General features: G+C 34.6%; 2 long non-coding RNA genes across 10 annotated transcripts in view; both read right to left on the bottom strand.

Moving 5' to 3' along the window:
* Positions 1-3287, bottom strand: part of LOC138693139 (uncharacterized) — a 399597-nt gene extending 396310 nt beyond the window's left edge. Inside the window, exon 1 of the long non-coding RNA XR_011330232.1 lies at positions 2698-3287. This is a non-coding gene — a long non-coding RNA (uncharacterized lncRNA). The remainder of the gene's footprint in view (positions 1-2697) is intronic.
* A 3734-nt stretch (positions 3288-7021) lies between these two features.
* LOC138692681 (uncharacterized) overlaps positions 7022-12493 on the bottom strand; it is a 214634-nt gene continuing 209162 nt past the window's right edge. For all 9 annotated transcript variants that reach the window (XR_011330106.1, XR_011330102.1, XR_011330101.1 and 6 more), the window contains one exon: positions 7022-8489. This is a non-coding gene — a long non-coding RNA (uncharacterized lncRNA). The remainder of the gene's footprint in view (positions 8490-12493) is intronic.

The raw sequence follows: 12493 nt of genomic DNA, 5'->3' as shown, positions 1-12493 counted from the left end.
CTCAAATTTCGTTAATATTACTGTATATCCTTTTTTATTTTAATTTTATTATTTTATTTCTGTTTATATAGTTGTAATTATATTCTGTATATTTAAATAAATAGGTAGACAGACAGACAGACAGACAGACAGACAGACAGACAGACAGACAGACAGACAGACAGACAGACAGACAGACAGACAGACAGACAGACAGACAGACAGACAGACAGACAGACAGACAGACAGACAGACAGACAGACAGACAGACAGACAGACAGATAGATAGATAGATAGATAGATAGATAGATAGATAGATAGATAGATAGATAGATAGATAGATAGATAGATAGATAGATAGATAGATAGATAGATAGGTAGGTAGATAGATAAATTCCCTTAATAGTTCACTGGTGTTATAATGTTCATAAATTGCATTTATAGGGAATATTTAAATTATAGCTTTCATCAATGAATTAAGTAATGTAAAATGTGAAAATTTTGTTATTATTTTACAACATACGATAGTTTATTTATTACATCAAATTAATTTGATTCATAAATTTAAATTTTACCTATCATACATTTATTCTGCTCCACTAACCTAACCGCATTGGAAACATCACTTGTTGTTCTTGTGTATTTCAGTGGGTTTAATGCTGATTTTTATTTTTGTTATACGCTAGTGAAGGTCAGGGGGCGATAGCCCCAAGCGCCCCCCCCCCAATCCAACAAATACAAAATTACATTCCGAATTAGACAGACAGCAAATACGAAGCAATTTCTACTCACTCTTTTTTTCCTCTTGTACGGAGAAGGGGCCCGAAGACCTGCACTGCGGCCTGAGGCTTATTGTGCTTACCACTCCAATTCTTGTGAATGACTGGGTAGCCGAACAGCCGCGTTCTTGTACAAGTATAGCACGCCGCACCGTGAACTTAACCCGGGCTATGGTATGGATGATTATGATGATGATGATGTGAATTAATAATGGCGAAATGAGTCCGAGGTTCAACGCTGAAAGTTACTCAGCAATTCTGCTTCAATTGGTTGAGGGAAAACCCCGGAAAAAAACCCAACTAAACGACATTTCATACAAGTTGAGAGGATGCGAAGGCATTTCTTTCCCCTTCTACTTGCCCTGAGTCCGTCAGTAACAGAACGGTAGCTGTTACCTCTTATACCTGCACCCCCCAAGTTGTACACACAAGAAAATAAAATATTAAATAAAGTACATAAGTGGATATAAAATACAGTGACACAAGTTTGACAATTACATGTTTGTGTATATTTTAGTGTCGTTCTTATAATATTTCCAACTAATAATAAATTAAATTAAGAAATGTTAGTTTGTATTATGTCAGGGGGGAGCGACACAGTGCAGATTGTTCCATTGTGTATGCTATAGAGTAGCAACTAGTGGTGAAGAAAACATTTATCTTCTGCTCTCAGTAGCTTTTTAATGTGCCAGTTGATATAAATAGCAATAAAATGAAATATTAACGCTTAGTATATGCTTTCGAAATATAGATTACCGGTAAACATTTTCAATAATAAAATTTTGTCACTGTGTTGAAAGTCAATTAGTCGAACGTTAGTAAGATGGACAGTAGCAGCTTCCCCTTCACTGATGGTAGAGAGTGTGAGTAGAGGGGAAAGCCTATCAACCAAACTGAAATGGGGTTTAGGTAACTTGTCCCAACAGGATTTGAACCCAGGCCCGCTTGTTCCACGGTCAGACGCGCTAACCGGTATTCCACATCAGTGTATTCACCTTAGTTCCAGGAAGTGCCCTTTAACCTGATGTCATCTATTGATGTGTATTTATAAACAAGAAATAATATTAGGCCTAAATGAAGTATTTTAATAAGGGTCCCGCGCCGTGGCGTCGTGGTCTAAGGCATATAGTCTAGGACTCGCGTTACGGAATGCGCGCTGGTTCGAGTCCTCATGAGGGAAGAAATTTTCTCACGAGATTTCGGCCGGTGTGTGGGACCGGTGCCCACCCGGCATCGTGATGCACTTGGGGAGTTACGATAGGAAGAGAAATCCGGTTGCGAATACCAGCTATAACGGCTGGGAGGATCATCGTGCTAACCACACGATACCTCTATTCTGGTTGGATGATCGTCCACCTTTGCTTCGGCATGTGGGCGTGAGGTCAGCAGCCGGCTGGTCGGTCTAGGCCCTTCATGGGCTGTAGCGCCAAGGATTATTATTATTATTTTAATAAGTATCTTCCAAATCGTATCATGGCGTAGCAGTAAAGCATCTGACTATGAGTCGAAAGGTTCTTGAATCGAATCCCCGTGGATGCACATAAAGTAAATTAACTTGAAATATATAAGGAGAGAGAAAATGTAGAGGAGAATGAGGAGAGAGAAGATAAAAGAAAGAAACAATAAAAAATTATACTGTAAGTAAAGTAAACCCCACATTTTCACGCATATTCCATTGTGAGTACAAAAGCGGCATATGTGAAGCAACGGCGTATTATGGTTAATTAATTACTCCACTCATCTCTTCTTTTAGAAATGTTTTAAATATTAACATACATTATCAATCGTTTGTGCTAATCCATTTCACTTTGTCACGATGTAAGAAGCAATAACACAGATTACAGTTAAGAAATGTTAACTTTCCACTGGCTAAGTCAACTTAAAACTAAGCAGCATACAACCTACATTTAAGTAAATGATTAACATGTTTTGGACTCACCAGCTCCGAGATGAAATGCAGGAAGTTCCGAACACCACCGCTGAAGAATTTGACTCAATGTATAATGTGTCTATCTCTAAAAACACGAGACGTTTGATTCAAAAGACGAAGTCATAGCGTCCATAGAGTTCTTTACTGTCCACCACACTACAGATTCTGAAAACTTGCTACAACAAACTTGGCTACGTCATACCGGGCACTTATAATCTCCTGTTGCACAAACTGACCAGTGTAGTGATATGCTCAATTCAATAAAATTCCACTCTGAAAATATAGAAATAATAGTTCTTGCCTACGCAAAATACTAACTAAATCGGAGCGATTCACTAGAAGTCACACTAACACAATAAAAACATTAGGAGTAGCGAAGTATAGATGAGGAGGCGAGACCTAGCGAGAGTGCAATATATCAGGGATGATATACGAACCTACCCACACGAAAGTTCTTCTCAGACTGAAATCTACTTTCCCCCTCCATATCCATTGGTCATATAGCTATGACGCATAATGAGGTCTCAGGACAGGTTTTGTCTCTTCTACTGTATACGATTAAACACAAACTTTGTAACATAAGAAAAAAAATGCGCTTTCAATCATCATTTGCGCCAATATTCTATAGAAACAAACGAATCGTCCGCTATTACCATCGAAATCTAGTGAAGAATAGAGTTAATGAGTGTCCCAGTAAATACCTAAAGAGAGCGTCATTGTATTCTAATACCACCATATGAGAATTAAAACATACATGCGATTTTAGTAGTAAAAGTAATACATCACCAAAAAGGGTGTTAAGAAGGAAGAAAGGAATAAGAAAGAAAAAAGGAAAGATGAAAAGAAAGAAAGAAGGAAAGATGGAAAGAAAGAAGTAAAGGAGGAAAGAAAGAAGGAAATAAGAAAATAAGGAAAGAAAGAATGAAAGAAAGGAAAGAATAAAAAAGGAAAGAAAGAAATAAAGAAGGAAATAAAGAGGAAGAAGGTAAGGAAGAAAGATAGAAAGAAAGAAAGAAAGAAAGAAGGAAATAAAGAAAGAAGGAAAAAAGGAAAGAAAGAAAGAAAGAAAGAAGGAAATGAAGAAGGAAATAACGGAAAGAACGAAGGAAGAAAGAAAGAAATAAAGGAAAGAAGAATGGAAAGAAAGAAGGAAATGAATAAATAAATAAATAAAGAAGGAAAGAAAGGAAAAAAGAAAAGAAAGAACTAAGGAAAGAAAGAAGAAAGGAAAGAGAGGAAGAAAGAATGGAAGAAGGAAAGAAAGAAAGAAAGAAAGAAAGAAAGAAAGAAAGAAGGCAATAAAGAAAGAAGGAAAAAAGGAACGAAAGAAAGAAGGAAATGAAGAAAGAAGAAAAGAAATAAAGAAGGAAAGAACGGAAAGAAAGAAGGAAAAAAGAAGGAAATGAAGAAAGAAGGAAAGAAGGGAAAGAAAGAAGAGAAGAAGAACGAAAATAAATAAATAAATAAATACGAACGGAAAGAATGAAAGACGGAAATAAAAAACGAAGGAAAGAAGAACGGAAAGAAAGAAGGAAAGAAAGAAAGTAACAACGAAAGAAAGGAGGAAAGAAGAACAGAAAGAAAGAAAGAACGAAAGAAGAACGGAAAAGGAAGAAGAAAAAAGAAAGACAAATAAAGAAAGACGGAAAGAAAGAAGGAAAGAAAGAAAGAAAGAAAGAAGAAAATAAAAACGAAGAACAGAAGAAGGGAGAGTAAGAAGCAAAGGAAGAAAGAAAGCAACAACGAAAGAAAGAAGGAAATAAAGAAAGAAGGAAATAAAGAAGGAAAGAAGAACGGAAAGAAAGATGAAAAGAAAGACAGAAAGAAGGAAAGATGGAAGAAAACAAGGAAATAAAGAAAGACGAAAAGAAAGAAGGAAAGAAGAAAAAAGAAATATAAAGGAAAGCAAGAGAAAGAAAGAAGGAAAGAAAAAAGAAAGCTGAAAGGTAAAAAAGAAAGAAGGAAATAAAGAAAGGAAGACACTGCATATGTTGTCTTGTTTATTCCAGAAATTCTGCTCAGAAAGTAATGTGGAAAGGAAGTAACTTTTGAAACAATTCTTCATACAGTAGCCTATTTATTTTAAGATTCATATAAATGCTTCAAGTAAAATATAAAGAACATTTCTATCAAAAGTGCAAACAAAATTAAAGGGAACACAATTTTTACGTTATGATAATCATCATTTCTAACCAATTTATTGTGATTTAAAAAGCTACGAAGGACCTACAGACAAGACAAGCTATGCAAAACATAGGCCTACGTATTTTTTCCAGTTGATTATTAACGACGTTGTATCAACTACTCCTAGGTAATTTATCGTCGATGGAATGAGTGGTGACGAGATGGTATTTGGCGAGATGAGACCAACCGAGAATTCGCCATACGATTACCTGACATTTAGCTTACAATGCAATATAGTCATGTAGGCAGACTTGTTCAAAAGATGTAAAGACACAACAAAAATAACAATTCAATCTATACTGTTTGTTTTATTTTTATTAAGAAATGTTTCATGATGGGTTGATTGTTATTTTTTCGGTAATTTCATAGAAATGGTGTATTAAATTCCAGCTGTTGTGGATAAGTGTATAAACGGGTTGTTCTGTGTGGAACGGTGCGTCGTAACTGATGTCATAATAATACATAGTAGAAATACAAACAAATATATAGGATAAGGATAAGCAAAACTTGCGTACTGAAAGTTCAAGTGATACTTTTGACATAGCCGAGAATGGATCCACGTTTAATTCTACATTCTACTAATAAAGTAATGTATTAGCCATACCCCAACATAATTTGGAATGTAATTTTGCTTATTGGAGGGTGCTACCTCCCACACTCCCGTTTGTACGCTGTCGCTCTCAAACCTCCACCGGCGCTTAATAAAAAAAAACAGCACAAAAACGAATTAAATATCAGTGACGTTAAGCTAGCGGAGAGGGATATCTATCTTATGTAAAAGGTAAACCTCTCCTACCTTTCTACCGATATTTGTATTCTTCATATATTTACAGAGCGTTCGCCTACGGGTGGGTCCAGGAAAGCGGCCTGCCTGCGGTGTCGCTTGCGGGAATCGTCTATCCGTAAGCTTCCGCTTTCTATACTATACTCTGTAGAGTTTTAATTTTAAAAGTTTAGCAACAGTAAAGACTGATGTTTTTGAAACACTAACTTCCTGTGAAACACGTCTTAGAGATTTATTAGGAGAGCGTGTAAATAATGCACTGATTTCATCAATTTTTTCTCCCGTCAATACTCTTCGTTTTCGCTTAGGAATTGTAGCATTTATCGACCCTGTTGTCCTTCATTTGTTAAGAAGACGTCTAACAGTTTCTCTACCCTGAATTGGAGCACCCGGATATTTCACTTCAAATTGTCTACGCACCTCTCTACATGACTCTGTTTTCACATATGCAGCATACATAAATACTCTCTGTTCAAGCGTGAATTTTGCGTTTTGAATTGTTAACAAATTTTACACACACGCTGAATATTTATGCAACTGTGTCAAGAAACTGCACTGTACGTGTTAAATACTGCAACATCTGGCTCACAACTGATAACTTGTCGACTTTGATGTCCTTGATTGTCGAGCGTGTCTCAACAACTACGCGCACAAAGCGGCGTATCAGTACATGCCGCTTTCCTGGCCCCACCCATAGGCGAACGCTCTATATGTTCATTCATTCATAATATTCTGCCCAAGGGCAGGTCTATCACTGCAAACCCAGCATTCTCCAGTCTTTCCTCTTTATATTTACATGTATGCCTTAATAATTAATAGGTCTAATATTTGGAAAAACGATTTAAAGTCGCTTTTTTGTATTCTTTAGCATAGATCTTAAACATGATGTCATAAAGATGTGTTTCATGGTTTGCCTTTGTACACTGTACACAGCTTCTATGAAATTATTATTTTTTCTTCTTAGTTTTTTCTACATATATCTCATATTTCGATAGCAATGACTCAGTTCCACAACTTACGATCTATTCAAAGTTTGCTATCAAAAACGCACATTCCAGTTGTTAATATTTCTCTAAATATAGCTACAGGATAATAAAGTTGACAAGCAAACAGTCTCTTGTGGGCAGATAAAAAAGTTATTTTTTTTTCTTTCATCGTGTTAATAATGTCAAAACAACACGAACTTTACGTTGCAATAAAGTTGAAAAAGCAACCCTCAACTATAATAAAAATAACTAATAAAATAGAAATAAATAAACCAAAAACTGCTTATATAAATTTTAGCCAGTCGCGCGCAATTACGAGGGCCCTCCAGAAAGAAAGTTTGCTTGGGACCGTTTACAGAAATAAAACACAATTTCATGGAAAGATTTATTGGAACAAATACAGCAAGTGTTAAGCTATTTTTTTCAACATATTCTTCATCGGAATTGAAACATTTGTCATACCATGAGATGAACTCATACAAAAATTATGGCAAAACATATAGTAACACATTCGACAATATCTACCATAAGATTTATGGTAGCCATACATACATTTTATCACTGAAAGCTTGAAAAAATGCTGAATTAAATGGCTTAAAGTTCACCTAATTTAGACTACTCATTTGTTTTTTACAATTTATTTAATTGTTGAAACAAATTGAAAATAATTATACTTAAACATAAGATTACATAGGTACATTTTCCTGGTAAACAATTGATGTCACTGATCAAAATTTTTATCAGATCTTACATATTGGCTTATAATGGTGAAACTCATTTTTTATTTTTTTAACTTTAAAATTATGCAAGTTTCATAATTTTATCACAAGCTGTGAAAATTATTTTTATGCTCGACCATGCCGAAATGTAGTAATTATACATCTGGTAGCAGTCCTTTAATGCATGTCATTAAAGTACACCTATTCTTTAAAGTTCAGGTTTTCGATTATTCTCGGATATGCAATCGAAAGACAACTAGCAAAACGTTACGCAAGCTGGAAATTCAATACTGTCGCAGAAGGTTATGTTCTGTTACGATAATAATTAGCGTTAATTGTAAATAATATTCAAATAAATCGAATTTGTCATCTCGTTTTTCAATGTCGGATTCAATTTCAAGGTTATATCAAGTTTACTCTCTAGGTTATACCAAGGTCGTCGATATTCGTTGCCCGGAAAAAATCAATACTTTCGCGTCTGCGCACATCTCACAATTTACGAGATTGCACAAGTTCAGTTCGCTTCCCACTCACATAAGAATAAAATGAATACTTATGAATAATTTCAAGTTAGAAATATGGTCGAGCATAAAAAGTCGTATGAAACTTGCCTATAATGGTAATTAAGACGCTCGTATGAAAATTATGAAACTCGCTTGCGCTCGTTTCATAAACATCCTCGCGTCTTAATTACTATCATTATAGGCTCGTTGTATAATGTACTATTACAAAAGTCTAATGTTTTAAACTATCAAAAATCCTCCAGATCTTTCTGAAATTAAGTAAAAAGTGCGTTTAATATAGCTGTATGTATTCTATATAAGATCTGATAAAAATTTAGGACCAGTTTACCAGGAAATTGTACCTGTATGATATTACGTTTCAGCATATTTTCGATGGGTCGCTGTCATTTGGTCCGTTATCCGTTTGACCTTACAACCTAATGTGTCAGTTTAGTTCCATACTGTGGATTGGGTGCTGTTTTCATCTTTGCTACAGCTGGTACAGTAGGTTGTCTTCGATGCCAGAGATCCGGGTTCAGATCTCAGCAAGGCTAAGTGGAATTTTTGATGAAGACTGTTGTACATTTCCTCTACCATAGCTCCATCATTCTTCATCCAGAATCGCCTGTAAAATGAATAATGTTCTATTGTGACTGTGATATGGCCACGATGAAATGAGGGGGGAGGAGAGGAACTTAGTTTGACTTAGGAATGTCTCACACACAATGCCGGATATGACTCCATTATCAGGAATACAGTCCATTAGTCATTTTTTTTTTCACCAGGTGGTGTTCCAATGAACACGCCAACTTGCCTTTGATACAAAAATAAACAAAATGCAAACACTTGAGAGAATGTCAATCGATTGTTTAATAATTCGTTCACTGATGAGTCACAGTGTTTTGTGAACTTGCCTGAACAGCCAGGTGCTGTCAGAACTGAGGCCAACTAGCTGGAATGCATTGCTGCTTCACTGAGAAGTTCGTGGAAGTAACCAACCTACTGGACACTCTGTCTGGCTCAAGAACGGTTCTCATCTACAGGATTGTGGTAAGCATAACTTTTTGGTTCAACCAATAAAAATAATCGATTTCGATATTTCGTCGACAGCATCTCTCATGCTGAAAAAATGGTTTTTGAGTATACACCCTATTCTGTCTGTGCATAGGCTATATATTTATTCCAGCTACTAAACGGATTCTATTCAAATTCAGTAACTGCGATTCAATTTATTTGGGAATGATCTATATGAAGTAACTGCGAGTCAATTTATTTGGGAATGATCTATATGAAGTAACTGCGAGTCAATTTATTTGGGAATGATTTATGTGAAATAACTGCGAGTCAATTTATTTGGGAATGATTTATGTGAAGTAACTGCGAGTCAATTTATTTGGGAATGATCTATATGAAGTAACTGCGAGTCAATTTATTTGGGAATGATGTATATGAAGTAACTGCGAGTCAATTTATTTGGGAATTATTTATATGAAGTAACTGCGAGTCAATTTATTTGGGAATTATTTGTATGAAGTAACTGCGAGTCAATTTATTTGGGAATTATTTATATGAAGTAACTGCGAGTCAATTTATTTGGGAATGAGTTATGTGAAGTAACTGCGAGTCAATTTATTTGGGAATGATCTATATGAAGTAACTGCGAGTCAATTTATCTGGGAATTATTTATATGAAGTAACTGCGAGTCAATTTATTTGGGAATTATTTATGTGAAGTAACTGCGAGTCAATTTATTTGGGAATTATTTATATGAAGTAACTGCGAGTCAATTTATTTGGGAATTATTTATGTGAAGTAACTGCGAGTCAATTTATTTGGGAATGAGTTATGTGAAGTAACTGCGAGTCATTTTATTTGGGAATGATCTATATGAAGTAACTGCGAGTCAATTTATTTGGGAATGAGTTATGTGAAGTAACTGCGAGTCAATTTATTTGGGAATTAGTTATGTGAAGTAACTGCGAGTCAATTTATTTGGGAATGATGTATATGAAGTAACTGCGAGTCAATTTATTTGGGAATGAGTTATGTGAAGTAACTGCGAGTCATTTTATTTGGGAATGATCTATATGAAGTAACTGCGAGTCAATTTATTTGGGAATGAGTTATGTGAAGTAACTGCGAGTCAATTTATTTGGGAATTAGTTATGTGAAGTAACTGCGAGTCAATTTATTTGGGAATGATGTATATGAAGTAACTGCGAGTCAATTTATTTGGGAATTATTTATATGAAGTAACTGCGAGTCAATTTATTTAGGAATTATTTATGTGAAGTAACTGCGAGTCAATTTATTTGGGAATTATTTATATGAAGTAACTGCGAGTCAATTTATTTGGGAATTATTTATATGAAGTAACTGCGAGTCAATTTATTTGGGAATGATTTATATGAAGTAACTGCGAGTCAATTTATTTGAGAATTATTTATATGAAGTAACTGCGAGTCAATTTATTTGGGAATTATTTATGTGAAGTAACTGCGAGTCAATTTATTTGGGAATTATTTATGTGAAGTAACTGCGAGTCAATTTATTTGTATATGAAGTAACTGCGAGTCAATTTATTTGGGAATGATTTATATGAAGTAACTGCGAGTCAATTTATTTGGGAATGATTTATATGAAGTAACTGCGAGTCAATTTATTTGGGAATTATTTATATGAAGTAACTGGGAGTCAATTTATTTGGGAATGATTTATATGAAGTAACTGCGAGTCAATTTATTTGGGAATGATTTATATGAAGTAATTGCGAGTGAATTTATTTGGGAACTATTTATGTGAAGTAACTGCGAGTCAATTTATTTGGGAATGATTTATATGAAGTAACTGCGAGTCAATTTATTTGGGAATGATCTATATGAAGTAACTGCGAGTCAATTTATTTGGGAATGATCTATATGAAGTAACTGCGACTCAATTTATTTGGGAATGATTTACATGAAGTAACTGCGAGTCAATTTATTTGTGAATGATCTATATGAAGTAACTGCGAGTCAATTTATTTGTGAATGATTTATGTGAAGTGTCCACATTTTAGTAGATGTTTATATGAAATTTAAAAAAATGACAACTAACTCGAAATCTATTTTTTTATTCTACTTATATAGCTATATATATTTACTTGAATATTTAACGACGCCGTATCAACTACTGGGTCATTTAGCGTCGATGGGATTGGTAATAGCGAGATGGTATTTGGAGAGATGAGGCTGAGGATTCGCCATACATTACCTGGCATTCGCCTTTCGGTTGGGGAAAACCTCGGAAAAAACCCAACCAGGTAATCAGCCCAAGCGAGGAATGAAACCGAGCCCAAGCGTAACTTCGGATCGGCAGGCAAGCACCTTAGCCAATTGACCTACGCTGGTACTACCTATTTCTTGCATAAGATAGAGAAAAAATTGAGTGGAAGTGAAATAACCTTGCAGATTGAAAGGGACGATAGGGTACACTGAAATGAATAGGAAACCTATAATATGTTTTGTGATTAAATGCACGGTTAATTAGAAAATTAAGTTTGAAGTTTCATCAGTCCGGCAACATCGACGCTAATACACTCTACTCGTGATACAGATGTAAGAGGTCAACGAACTCGGTGAGTCTCCGTCAAGGTGCGAATTAACTGGGGGATGGGGGGGATTTCACCCTGTTGGAAAGTTATCCCCCCGTCATAAATTCATATTAATATTCCTGTCAGGGATAACTTCATCTCTCTCACAAAAATAATTGTTTTAATACGATTATACTTTATAATGTATAAAATAAGCAAAGAAAATAATGATGATGTATTAACATCACCGGCAAGCTGACAACAATCAATAACTTAGGAATTATAAATCTTATCTTAAGCCTGTTCACGGATATAATTATTATTATTATGATCAAGATGCAAGACAAGCAACTCAGTGCGACCAAACGTTGAGCAATAATAATAATAATAATAATAATAATAATAATAATAATAATAATGATAATGATAATAATAATAATAATAATAATAATAATAATAATAATAATAATAATAATAATAATAATAATAATAATAATAATAATTTTATGTATGGTATTCTATATCTAGGATCAGAAATCTTAATTCGCACCCTGGTCTCCATACGTAAGCTGCCAAGACGTTGCCATCGCTTCGTGCAATGGCTTGAAATTAGGGATTTATTTAAATTAAATTTACACGGAAACCGTCCACGCTATTGAAATACACCAGAGGGATAAATTATTCTTTATTAGAATTCCTATCGATATGGACAAAAATCACGATCTTACTCGCAATAGTTACCGAGTAAGAGATTGTTAAACATTTTGGAAAAAACATTTTTTTTCTGAAAAAAACTATGAACTTTTCAACAAAATTATATTATAGGTTTTTGTTACATATAACATGAGCTATTCGTTCTGGAAATCTGCAAGGCTATTTCACTTCCACCCTATATGAGTTGCATTTTCGGAGACATTAACAGAATTACATAATAAGCAATAGACTGTTAACTCTAGCATTTATTAGTGCTTTCTGGTTGTATGTGAACAATGTGATGTTGAAACTTGTGTTCAGGATTCTGCCGAGCGACAGTCCTGATTATATATATATATACATA

This window comes from Periplaneta americana, chromosome 17 (genome assembly GCF_040183065.1).
Source record: "Periplaneta americana isolate PAMFEO1 chromosome 17, P.americana_PAMFEO1_priV1, whole genome shotgun sequence".
Classification (NCBI taxonomy): domain Eukaryota; kingdom Metazoa; phylum Arthropoda; class Insecta; order Blattodea; family Blattidae; genus Periplaneta; species Periplaneta americana.
Note: the sequence above shows the minus strand (reverse complement) of the source record. Positions and strands in the feature narration are given on the sequence as shown.